At 31.2% G+C, this 14,002-nt stretch overlaps 1 protein-coding gene and 1 pseudogene across 2 annotated transcripts in view; one reads left to right on the top strand and one right to left on the bottom strand.

Annotated features, from left to right (window-relative positions):
• HBS1L (HBS1 like translational GTPase) overlaps positions 1–14,002 on the bottom strand; it is a 79,967-nt gene that overhangs the window by 44,198 nt on the left and 21,767 nt on the right. The window lies entirely within an intron of this gene.
• LOC105289498 lies at positions 920–3,361 on the top strand (annotated as a pseudogene).

The following is a 14,002-nucleotide window of genomic DNA, read 5'->3' as shown; positions in this document are numbered from 1 at the left end:
TTCTCAGCTTGGAAGAAGGTGGATCAAAAGAACAAAGATATTCTTGCCGTCTCCTCCTTTGAAAATCACTGTCACTGGTAGATACTGATGTTGACAAGAAAATGTTAAATCTCTCAGTTGTTCTGGGACAGAAAAAATAAGAATGACTTACCTGGTATAAAACTAATTTTACAAATAAAAAAATGAGAATTTACGTAAGTTAAATAACTTGCCTGACCCAGTTTAATATTCTTGTAAATTATACCTACCTCTTTCTGACTGGTTTCAGGTTCATAACTAAAACAATGTTTAGACCTGCCTCAAATCAGGAAACTAGTTCAGATGACCTTTTAAGGTTCTTGCCCTCTTTTTAAAAATAACTACTTAGCCTATTCATTGACAATCTCTCCCTTCCAAACATATGTATCTTTAATCTCTAAATGACATCAACTACACAATTCTTAAATATTTAATATAATCACCCAAATCAAATAGGGTACTAGTTAATGAAAACTGCACAGGAAATAATATTCTTAAATCCAACCAAAAACAACCGAGGTTTGTTTGTTTCATATAAAATCCATGAGAAATATTACAAGGGTCACTTTTTTTTAAAGTATGCTTTTTTTTATCTGATAGCATTAAGTAATTTCAAATATGAACAGTACCTACAAAGTTGTGAAAATACTAGTACAGAATACCTGTTTTTGTTTTAAATTAAAAATGCCTTCTATATTTTCTTAATCAAAGTTTTAAAATTATTTTCTGAATCAAAATGGGATCTAAAATTTGTTCCACATTTAAAAATGTAAGTGCAGATAGACAGACATAGATATAAAATGAAAAGGGAAAATACAGGATACAAAATTGTATGTATAATAATTGTATATAAAAGCCATAGACATAAAGAATAAAAATGCATATGAATAAAATAAAGAAAATATGGCAAAACACGAGACTGAGTAAGAAAATTATAAGTAACTTTTTCCTCTTTTTCTACATTAAGAATATACTACTTTGACACTGAGGAAAATATAAGTTAATGGGTGATTTGAAAGATTTCAAAAAGAGGATAATTTTTTATTTACATGGTTAATATATAAACATTCAAAATAAATTCACGATAGCCTTTTAATATAGGACAAATTTAAAATTTAAAATCTGAATCAGATCAAAACACTGAATTTAAAAAGCATTTAAGGTTAGGGAACTTTCCAGAACGCTGGGTGAGAAGCGGAGGAACAGTGGCTGGCTGCCCGAGCTACACACAGAAACACACTCCTTCCCACTCTCCCACACCAGCCTCAGCCCGCTCACTGGCTGTCAAAAATGGTGAAAGAAACCACTTACTATGATGTTTTGGGGGTCAAACTCAATGCCACCCAGGAAAAACTGAAAAAAGCTTACAGGAAATTGGCCTTGAAGTACCACCCTGATTAACAATCCAAATAAAGGAGAGTAGTTTAGACACATTTCTCAACCTCATGAAGTGCTTGCTCTCTGATGTAAAGGGAATTATACGACAGAGAACAGGCAATTAAAGAAGGTGGAGTAGGTGGTGGTAGGGACTCCCCCATGGACACCTTTGATCTGTTTTTTTGGAGAAGGAGGAAGAATGCAGAGAGAAAAGAGAGGTAAAAATGTTGTGCGTCAACTCTCGGTAACCTTAGATTTATATAATGGTGCAACAAGAAAACTAGCTCTGCAAAAGAATGTGATTTGTGACAAATGCAAAGGCCGAGGTGGTAAGAAAGGAGCAGTACAGTGCTGTCCCAATTGCTGAAGTATGAGATGCAAGTAAGAATTCATCAGATAGAACCTGGAATGGTTCAGCAAATTCAGTCTGTGTGCGTGGAGTTCCAGGGCCACAGGGAACAGATCAGTCCTAAAGACAGATGTAAAGGCTGCAACAAAAAGATAGTGAGAGAAGATTCTATAAGTTCATGTTGTCAAAGGCATGAAAGATGGCCAGAAGATAAATTCCATGTTGAAGGAGACCAAGAACCAAGACTGGAGCAGGAGGAATTATTGTTTTAGATCAGAAGGACCATGCTGTTTTTACGCGAGAAGACCTTTTTATGTGTATGGATGGACATACAGCTGGCTGAAGCATTATACGGCTTCCAAAAGCTACTAGCTACTCTTGACAGCCAAACCACAGTCATCACCTCTCATCCAGGTCAGATTAGGCACGTAGGTATCAAGTGTGTGTTAAATGAAAAGCATGACAATTTATTGTAGACCATATGAAAAGGGTTGCCTAATCATCGAATTTAAGGTAAACTTTCCTGAGAATGGCTTTTTCTCTCCTGATAAACTCTCTTTGCTTGAAAAACTCTTACCTGAAAGGAAGTAGAAGAGACTGATGAAATGGACCAGGTAGAACTAGTGGATTTTGATCCACATCAAGAAAGATGGAGAAGTACATGAGGATGAAGAACATAATCCTAGGGGTGTTGGTGTTCAGTGTCAGATCTCTTATTGGGGCCAGTAAATAACACTCACTGCTGACATTATTTATATGCAGTAGTGTATCAGTGAAGGACTGTAATCATCATGTGCTCACTATTGCTATTGTTTTCGTTTTAATATTCAACTATAGTAGTGTTTTAAAAGTTAAATGAAGAATAAAGTCGAATATAAAAGCTCAAAAAAATTAAGGTTATTTAGAAAAAGAAAAAAACAAGTTTTCCAGGTAAGTACACTTTTTGCCCTCAATTATATCATTCCTATAAATGGTTCAATATGCTAAGTACATATAGGCACATGAACAGAAAACTAATATTCTCCAAATTTCAAAGAAATCATTGTTATATTTTCAGTGAAAAATGACTTCAAATATGAAATCATTTCACTGAATCTGACTACATATTTAAATTCTAGTTACTAGATTCAGAAAGTACACCCACTAGGCTACAGAGAATAAACCACTTCCTACAATACTACAGCTGCACTTACTGTGATTTATTTATTATTATTTTTTCACTTTAAAACATCCTTTACTGTATAACTTGCCTCATCAAATCCACCATGCAGTATCTACCTCCTATCACACAGAAAAAACTTTTTAACTCAAAAGATGCATTGGGATCAGATTTCAATTTTCTGATCACTGGGCCAGCAATTTTTAAAAATTTAAAAACTTTAGATGAATAGATTTCAACATGTATTATTAGATTAGATTACATACTTTGAGGAAGCATGCACAATATTTATTATCTAATATATGCAATACATTTGTGATATTATGAACATTTATAGCAATAAGAATACTTGCTACTTCAAATGTTAAGGAATGAAGACAATACTGTGTTAATAATTTTCCTTAAAAAAAAAAGTGAAATCATCTATATTTTATTTGTAAATATTTACTGCTGAGATTAAAAAAGAAAATTTAGGAGGCCAGTCTACAAGTAAACAAGGCTTTTTTATTTTATGGAATGAAACTATATATCAAAACCCTTCAAAAAAATACTAGACAAATACATCATTGTTCCTCACGATTCTTTTCTGGACTTCTGTTTGACTTACTATAAACTCTCCCTGAGAGAGCTCATCTAAGCCCATTATTTGAATTATCTACCCTTCAGCATCCCCCTAACAAATCACATTAATTCTTCATGTCTTATATTTAGGCATGATGTTATCGGATAAGGGTAGGTCATCATAAAACTCTGAGGTAGATATTATTGCCATTTTAAAGAAGAAACCAAGTCTCAGAGGAATCAAGCAACTATACCAAGGTCACACAGATAGTAAATGACAGAGACAGGTTGCAAGACAATATTGATCTAAACTGAGAACTACCATCCCCTCCTACTATACAACACACTACCTGTCACAGCATACAAGCTGATGCATTTTTAAAGTTCAAATGAAAATCCAGAAAAAAATAAAGTCTGACACTTTTCTCTACACTCTACACACAAAAAAATAAATTTTAGAGGAATTAAGTCTTACATGTAAAAAAGAACATATAATAATTATCTTAAAAGAAAATTTAGAATATGTATAACCTAGAGGTTGAGGTTTGTTTTTTTTAATCCAAGCCTGAAACCTGGTTGTTATAAAAGACAGAAAGAAAGAGTGACTAAATTTTTCTATAGCAACAGATCTAAATTAAAAAATAAAAATAAAAAGACGGGGAAATTATCTGCAATACATACAACTAATGAAAGGTTAATATCTATAATATAAACAGACAAGTCAACAAGATAATCCAATTAAAAAAGGGGGGGGTAAGGATATAATTAGCAATTCACAGAAGAAGTTCAAACAGCATATGAATATATGAAAAAATATCCAACTTCATTAATGGTCATGGAAATACAAATCAGAGTAGCAATGAGACATTAACTTATCAGACTGTCCAAAGTCAAGAAATGCAATGACAGCTATTGCTGTAAGAGGGATGAACCATACTTTCATAAAGCAATGGCCATATCTATTGAAAGCAAACAATATAACTTGTAACCCAGCAATCCCACTAAAGGAGATCTCAGAGAATCAAAAGCCCTAGTTTGTAAGGATATGTACACAGATGTTCTATACATAGTACTACTCATAGAAGCAAAAAGGAAATAAATGTCCTTTAATATGGGAAATCTTGAATAAACAATAGTACAGCCATATCATGGCATATTATAAAATCACCAAAATGAGTAAGTTGGAACACTACTCCAGTTGACACAGTATTAAAAATAAAGAGAAATAAAAATTATAGTACGTCTTTTTTTATATATAAAAGAAAAAAACCCTATATGTATGTGTCTATTTTTATATATATTTTGTGGAAAAAAAATGGAAGAAATCTATAACAGGCTGTTAAAAATGGCTAAGTGCAGACAAAGAAGATAGATACATAATCCCCCAAGGGGGATTACTTTTTCTAAAACATCATGCATCATTTTTTTTAAAGCTCAGAAGAGTCAGTCATTTAAGTAACTCAATTCACTAGATTTTAATATAATCTCTTGATAATAGCACTTGTTTCTTGGGTGGTAATAAAGTATTTCTTTGAATTAAGTTCAATTATCACTTGTACATTTTCTGTGTGCGAGATATGGTGCTAACTGTATCACATGGGTTATTTTACTTCTCATAGAAACTTCTAAGAATTATTTGCTCATGAGTAAATGGTATTTTAGATACTGCCAACCTGTAACAGCATGCATAATGCACCAAGGACAAAAAAATATAAGAACAACTACAATTAAATATAAGAAGTAAATTAGTACAATCTTTCTGAAGGGTAACTTCACCATACTAAAGCCTTAAAAATGCCCATACCTTTTTACTCAGCAATATTACTCTAGAAATATCTTTTATAAAATAATTGAAAAAAAATGCACAAATGTACAAAAATGTTTACTGAAGCTTTTTGTAATAATAAATAGAAAAACTTAAGTTCCTATATTAGGTATTTGGTTAAATGAAATAAAAGAATACAGTACTATGAAACCTAGATATGTTAGCATACATAGAAAGGTCTATGGGTAGTTGCTAGGAACTAGGGAAGGGGAAAATGGAGACTTGTTGAATGAGTATAGAGTTTCAGTTCTGCAACATGAAAAGGTCTGGAGATTGTATAACAATGTAAATATACTTTATTAAACTGTATGCTCAAAAATAGTTAACATGGCATATTTTATGTTATGCGTATTTATCACAATTAAAAATAAAACTTAACAAAGTTAAAAAATATTTTAAGTAGGTCTACAGCGCATCATTAAGTTAAAATGGGTTCAAAAAGTTAAGTGTGGCCCCATTTTTTAAGAAAGGAATATCACCTATATGTGATATTCCTTTAACACATATAAAATGTATTAAAGAGGGAGCTTTGGTATAAGATGCATCTTATCCTAAATGTCCTGCCATTTACCAGTTTTGTAGCCTTGGGCAAGATGTTTAGTCATTTTTGAGCTTCAGAGCCTCCAGCTGTAAATCTAAGATAAAAATAATCCTTACTCTAAATGATTATTGCGAATATAAAATGAGATAGCAGATATAAGTTTTAGTACAATATTTGGTGTGTAGTTAAGTATTAATTAATAATGCCTACTATTATTGTTAAAATGCATCAAAATGCTAATACTTCTAAATTCTGAGTAATGAAATTAGTGATGTGTTTTTTCTTCCACTAGCTCATTTGAATTTTATAGTTTCATTCAATAAACAAACTCAATAAATATAAAAATACTTATTTAAGCATGGGCTTAAAAAATGGCACCAAGCTAGCAACTATTAAAAAAATTATTTGGGATTTTTAAATCAAATAGAATTGTTGCTTAAGTAAGAAATCAAAAACCACAAAGTGATTTAAAATTAAACTAGAAAATGACTTCACATTTTAGGACTGTTAATTCACGAGGATTTAGAAGCTGATACCAATTCTCTACATATAAAAGTCAAAATCTCTCAGTTAATACTAGTAGAAAAAAAATCTGAAAGTAATTTTTAACTATCTCACTAATAATAAAGCTGGTTTCTCTAACAAACCAGCTTTATCCTTAAGATACTTACCAACAAAAACCAAACAAGGTAAAATTATTACAACACAAAATTTTGTTGCAATTACTATGTAACAACAATAAAAATGATGTTAGAGTTCAAAAGAACTCAGTTTGAGTTATGATTTGCCTCTTTAATAAGGCAAATTATTGATATGAGCCTGTTTTTTCCACCTACTTCAGATTCTCATGACCAAATAAAACAGAAAACAAAGCCTGACACAGTTTACATTTCAATATATTAATTCACTTCCCTACTTGCCCTTGAGAGGTAGCAGCTCCCAGAATAGAATACTTTACACACAGCCAATAAAAAGGAACAGGTAACACATTCAGAGAGAAAACATCTGGCTATGGTTGGTGCTTCTCTTAAATCCACTTAGCTCCTGAAGGACTACTATAAAGCTCTAGGGAAAAGTCTGTGACTTAAATCTATGTCCCCCATGGCTACCACATTTTTCTGATCAAAAGTGAACATGTAATAAATGCTGATTAAACTAAATTTTATCTTTTCCCTCTATTCTGTCCCTTGCTAAAACACTTAGCAATGCTTAGCACATATACCAAGCATTCAAAAAACGTTAAAAAGATGTATAACTGCCTTGGAATAAAACAATAATATACATAATCTGATATACATTATGTATTTATATGTAAATATACATGAACTGATTGTAATTGTTATGGTTAAAAAAAGATAATTAAAAGAAAACTGTGTTTAACATTAACACAATTTTCTTATGGTACTGGCTACTCATGAAGAAGGTAAGCTGTTTTGAGAGTCTACAGCAAATTATTTTTAAATTAAACAATTACTGTTTCAGTTTTTCCAGTGTAGGTGTATATACAAAGAGAATCTTAAGACATATATGAGAACATTCTGAACTACAGCTTCTTCACTCAAATAAACCACTTCCTTTCAAAAGCCCACATAATTTTAAAGCAGAAAGCCAAATGATTTGAAACTTTTCTGTACAAGCATAAAATTCCTTTAATTGCTTGAATAAAATTACTGATTTAAAATTTTTTCACCATTTATCTAAGAAAAATATATTTAAAAAGGGACATCAAAAAAACCGTAGTTTGATGTTTACTTTAAACTCCCTACAAAAAAGATTCAATTAGTAAAATGAAATATGTAAGTACATTACTGAAAAGTACATATAGATTTAGAAATGTCTATAACATCTCATATTAATAATTTTTCTTTGTAATACAGACTTTCTAAATTACTAATAGGATTTATCTACAGGATAAGGATAAAATCTCATAATACATTTGACCTGAGAAAGAGAAAGAAAAGGTTACATCTCCTCCCAAAAAGCTAATGTCACTATCTCTACCATTTAGTTATTTGGGTAATGTCGAAGAAAGAGACAAACAGCACAATAAAAAAGTAGAAAAAAATGATCTTGTTGGAAGTGTTTACAGCTCTGTTTTCTATTTCTTAATTTCTTGCACCTTCTGGAACAACCTGCCATCAAGACTCAAAACTATGATAATATGAGCATAAAGAACATTTTACAGATATTCAAATAGTAGTATACAGATAAACTATATGAAGTTTGTTGAGCAGACTATTAACACTTCAAAACTAGCAAAACAATGCTAGCAAATAACTATATCCTCATTATGTAAAATTAGGCTTTGTTCTATGAATGAAACTTTACTTGAAGGGAAAACAGTAAAATTCAAAAGGAAAGGAAAATGATGCACAATAGGTTTCTAAACAGTATGAGCAAATCAGTATTACTTAAGGGTTACCAAACATAGTAGCTTAATTGTACAGAACAGTATTAAAATCTATTTCTCCAAAACCTCCAACACTTTCAATCAATTTTCTTAACGGTCTGATTAATATAAACATTTGTTTGTGAGGCGATGGAAATGTTAAGAACCATCTAAAATGTTAAATAAAAATTACACAACTTCTTTGCCATACTTGTAGTCTATTTTTTCGTAATGCTTACTTTTTTTAGATCGACTATTTCCTAAAAGAATCAAAATAAATCCAATGTTAGAAAAAGCCTCAATAACAATCAAAAGTTAACCCCACTTCTCACAATAACATTTTGTCGAAACTGTTCCTCTTTCAAGTTATGTTGACTAACTATAAAATTTTAAACCATAAATAGTAAAATTTTTCTACCAAGAATGTTACATTTGAACAATAATACTACATATGTATTTCAAGCTCTGGATTTTTTGTGGAACAACAAATAAGACTCTATGTCACTCGGTTTTATAGTTTGAGAAGTGTTTTCCCCTTTGGTAGGTTTAATCTGCAGGGAAAATACCATCAGAAAACTGGAAGATTGTCCCACAATTTTACCCCCTTAATACACGCTGTTTAACAGTCCATACATACATGTGTCATGAAATTATACAACCCATTCTAAGCTTGCTTGTGTTTGCTATTGGTGACTTTCAATATTATATATGTTAATAAAGTGAACTAAATGTTATCTAAATTAAGGAGATATACCAACATTAATATATCATTTCAGAAATTAGAGTTCCAATTGATTGCCATAATAAAAAGCTAATTTTCATATAACTATTAAGTTCTCATTACAAAACCTAAAAATACAAAAATTATTGAGAAATTCTCTGAGTAATAAAAAAAAATTTCCTTCTACACTATTCAGTGGAACGTCATGATAAAGTCAGGTTGATGTATGATGGAATCATTATACCTAAGCATCTAAACATTTGGAACAAGGTCTGCCATATCACAAACTTACAAAGAAATTACTCACAAGCCTCTCAGATCAATCTAGTTTCACAGGTGAAGAGAGAGTTTAACCTTTCAAATACCCTAGGGAAAAAATATTCAATTAAAGAGAAAAAGTAAAAATGTTTCTATCTTACTTTCTCTCAAAAAAAAAAAAAAAAAAAAAGGGAGAAAAACAGGATAAAAGATGATAAAAATAGGAGGCAAAGTTCTAAAGTAAGCCAAAAGAGCTCAAGAGAAATATGGAAGGGGGAAAAAACCTACTACAGAAATAAAAGTCATACTACAAGCAGCAGAATAGGCCTAGCTAGAGCATCATGCAATAATAGAAAATGGTACGGCAATGTCTATAAAGCCATTCAGGAAGGAAAGAGGGACCAAAGACTATTACTTCTCAATCTGTCATGCAAATATAGGTCACAGAATCATTTTCATATATTTAACCACTTGGGAAATATTTCAAACATGTATATTTTAGGGGAAGGGTAAGGTTAAACCAGATGTGAAACAAGAAACAGAGAGAGAGGCCTAATCAAGAGAATCAATCAATTTTAAAGTAACTATGGTTGGTTTAAAACTAAGGAAATTTTGAGTACAGAATAAAATGAAAATGTTATAATTTTGGCAACAAATAAATAATATGACTAAAAATACCAAGAGAAAAAGGAAGAGGTCAAGTATGAGAAAGGATAACTCTGATAAGCTCAACTTTTAAAGGCAGGACTCATTAAACAACTTTATAAAGTTAATTCAGTTAATAGAAGTTTAAATATATTATAAAAGGTATAAAGGGCAATACCTTATCTAAGAATGTAAATAATATTAAAGTATGTTATTACATTGAACTGCAAATGTACCAAGTTATCAAAGAGTATATACAAAGTCAAAACAAAGATTATATATCAAAATGTATAAATATAAAAGATCACAATATGTTTATTTTAAGTGACAGAAGGCACATCTATACTATCAATCTCGGAAGTGGGGAAAAAATATCTATTAAAACAGAGTCTCTAACAAACTCAGTTATACAGGAAATACAACTAAACCAAAGTGACTCAAACTTTTAAAACAAAAGGATGAACAAATAAAACTTAAGAGAAAGCAGCAATCATGATATTAATGTTAAAGAAATTGAATTTAAGGCAAAAAAATGTAAAACAAGCCAAAAAGAAACCTCGCACTGATGAAAAATTCAAATCTACAGAAATATCAGGTGTTTTTACATATCAAAATGTACAGGGTAAAATCTATAAGGAATAAGATAAAATAAAAAATAAGGATATTACATTTTAATTTACCTCTGTCTACAACCAACCAAGGAAACAGAATTTACATAAGAATACTGAACTCTGTAATAATTAAAAGATAATTAACAAAACTATGTCATATTTTGTATTCTTCAGGTGGAATCTGTACTCTTGACAAGTTGCTATGAAACTACATTGGACCACAAAGAAAAAAAATCAATAAACTTCAAAAAGTAAAGGGCATAGACCACATTCTCTTTAACAGTACAATGAAACCAGCAATCATAACAAAAATAAACAAAAATCACACACATTTTAATACTCTTGAATTCTGTTTAAAAAGGAAACCACAATTAAATTGTGGATTATCCGGAAAATAATAGAAACTCTAAAGGAAACCAGGAAATAACTCTAAAAGAACCCATTTGCTATAGTAAATATAGTGTTCATAGGAAAAATAACTCCAGAAACATAAGAGAGAATGGGAACAATGCACATCAACTTGAAGGTAGTGGAGAGGAACACGCAAAAGGTGAAGCTAGGATTCCAATCTAACAATTTACTTCTTGTTAGAATGGAATCTGACCTGCGTGGCAAAATGTTACCTTGTTAAAATTAAATTGTGGGTCCATGAGTATTTGTTATATTATTTTCTATGTTTGAAATTTCATCAATTAATTAACTTTTAAGATAAAGAATTAAAAATGCATTTAAGGTCAATTAAATGTTCCACTCAGAAAACTAGAAAATAAAAAATGGAGAAAAGATTAGGTCATAAACAGATCAACTCACTAATGAATTAAAACCAGGAGAACTAATCAATTTAGGAGCCAATCTCTGGAGGGAGAAAATAAATTACAAGGCAATAAATCAAGAGAAAAAAAGCTGGCAAAAGGAGAAAGTAGAGGAAAGAAAAAAATATTTAAAATAAGAATGGAGATATAACCATGGTATAGAAGAATCTAAAAGAATAAGACAATGTTTTATCCCAAAACTGTGCCTTTTAGGATATTGATCTTAAGCTGGTTATTAAGAAACAAGATTCAGAAGAACCTTTGACCTTTCCCATTTCCTGTCTAAGAGATCAGATCAGAAGGCCTACTCCAGGAAGAAAATCTAAGCATGTTCGTTTTAGCCTAATTTGAATTGAGTATGGTAGATGGGAGGGCTCCAGGCAGGAGCCAGGAGCACTGAAACAAGAATTTGCCTGTCATATGTGTTCTGCTCTTCTTCGACAATATGAAATTGCCTATTTCCTTTGAAATCTCATACCCTGCTCCCTTGCTCCCTCTTTCCTTTTTGTCCAAAAAGACATATATACAAAATTTTACCTCACTGTCTTTGGGAATTTTCATGCTTATGTGAATTCCCCAGCACACATTTTAAAACATGATTTTCTCCTGTTAATCTGCTGTATTTTATTTGAATTATTAACCCAGCTATAACTTAGAAAGTAGGAAGAAAAATAATTTTCCTTAGCCCCCACACTACAATGTCAAACAAATCCATTTGCCAACTTGGATGAAAGGGATGGTTTTCTAATAAAATTACAACTTTCAAAATTGACTCTAAAATATTGAGAAGGATAAATCCTATCATGAAACAAATAATTGCAATGCTCTTCAAATTACTTAAGGATAAAGGAAAACTTTCTAAATTCTCTATACATCACGAGAGAAACCAAAATCTCTAAACATCACAAGAGAAACCAAAATCTGACCAAGAACACACACATAACTGTAATTTAATTTTATAAATAGATGAAGTAATCTTAAATATTAGCAATGACAAGAAAAAAAATCTGAGATGTTCTAAATTAAAATTACAGTAGCCAGCGAGCAGACACTTCTTCCTTGCGGACTTTGCTGCACCTATCCCACAATTAGCCCTGTTTCACTTTCTTCCTTTCCTTTGCCTAATGAGAATCGTTTCAGAACAGCTTACATCTCCCTCCATTCAACCTGATGTATAAGAATGCTTACAAAACTCTGGGATGACAGACATGTCGTCTTTCTTACCTAGTCATGCTGCTGGTGGTTTAGACTCCATGCCCCAAATCAGGTCTTATTTATTTACTAGCAATGGCCTAATAAGCCCTTCATCGTTTTTTTTTTTTATTATTATTTATTTATTTATTTATTTATTTATTTATTTAAAAAAAAAAAAGATGTTCAGCTGTGGAAGTTAATTATTTTAAAAGCAAATAAGATCCATCACATTAAAAGAATAATCCACCATGACCAATTAAGATTGTTCCAAGACTAGATCAATACTAGAAAATCTATTAAAATAACAATGTTTAACAATATAATGTACCTAAGGCCTTTTGTATCTATGAAAACAGTATATTTTTTCTCCAAAAATCTTTTGATAACATTAAACATCTCAATAAGAATTACAACTGGATTTTTTTCAGTAACTTGACAAGCTCTTTCTAAAGCTCCTGTGGGAAAAAGATCCATGTAAGATAATTCAGTGAAACTACGAAAAAGAAGAGAAAAAACAAGATAGCCTACAAAATACTAATACTAAACGAGATAGCCTACAAAATAATAAAAAACCACAGTAATTAACAATTTGGTATTGGCATGGAAGACAAATTATTGGCCCCAAAATAGACAGACAGATGAACAGAGAAAAATTCAGTACATGTCAAAGATGGCTTTTCAAATAAGGTTAAAAAAAAAAAATGATGAGTAATTCACCAGAGGGCACTGTGACAAATATCAGCTATTAGAAAGAGTAAGATATTGGTAAAGAAACTAAATTCCTACCTTACCCCCTAGTAGCAGCTGGATCAAAGGCTCAAATATTTAAAAAAAAAAAAAAAAAAAAAAACCCTGTAATATTTTAAAATTGTCTTGCAGAAGAGAAATTAACAAGTAATTTAAAAAAAAAGTTAAAAAAAAACAAGTAATTTTTTAAAATTGTCTTGCAGAAGAGAAATTAACATTAACCAGGGTAGAAGTGGCAGGAGAGGGACTAAAGCAGAGGAAACTCTGGTAGATGTTCTTGATAGGTTTGGGTAGGGGGGGCACACAAACAAACCAGTTCATAGGAGTTCTTATAAAATAATTTAAAGGGTTTATACACGGAAACAGAAAATTAAAGCTATATTTTGAGAAAGTTACTCTGGCTGTAGTGAAGAAAGTGTTTTGGGGTAAATAAACTGAGAAGAAACCAGTTAAATGTTTCAGTAACCCTGCTCAAAGTTAATGGGGCTTTATAAGAACTAGCATTAAGGAGAGTGTAGTGAGTCGAAAAATGTACAGTCAATCCTCATCATTAGCGGATTCCATATTTGCAAATTCACCTACTCGCTAAAATTTATTTATAATTCCAAAATCACTACTTGTGGCACTTTCCAGTAACTTGAGGACAAGTGCACAGAGCAAAATATTTGATTTTCCCAGCTGAGGTTCTTGGTTCAGCTCCCATACTGTAAACAAGTGTCCTTTTCATAACTCCTTAGTGTCACATTTTTCAGTGTGATTTTAGTTGGTAATTTTGCTGCTTAAAAAAGAACCCCC

The sequence above is a fragment of the Pteropus vampyrus genome, unplaced genomic scaffold, assembly GCF_000151845.1.
Source record: "Pteropus vampyrus isolate Shadow unplaced genomic scaffold, Pvam_2.0 Scaffold24, whole genome shotgun sequence".
Taxonomy (NCBI): domain Eukaryota; kingdom Metazoa; phylum Chordata; class Mammalia; order Chiroptera; family Pteropodidae; genus Pteropus; species Pteropus vampyrus.
The sequence above is the reverse complement of the archived record's forward strand: the minus strand, read 5'-3'. Positions and strand labels throughout refer to the sequence as shown.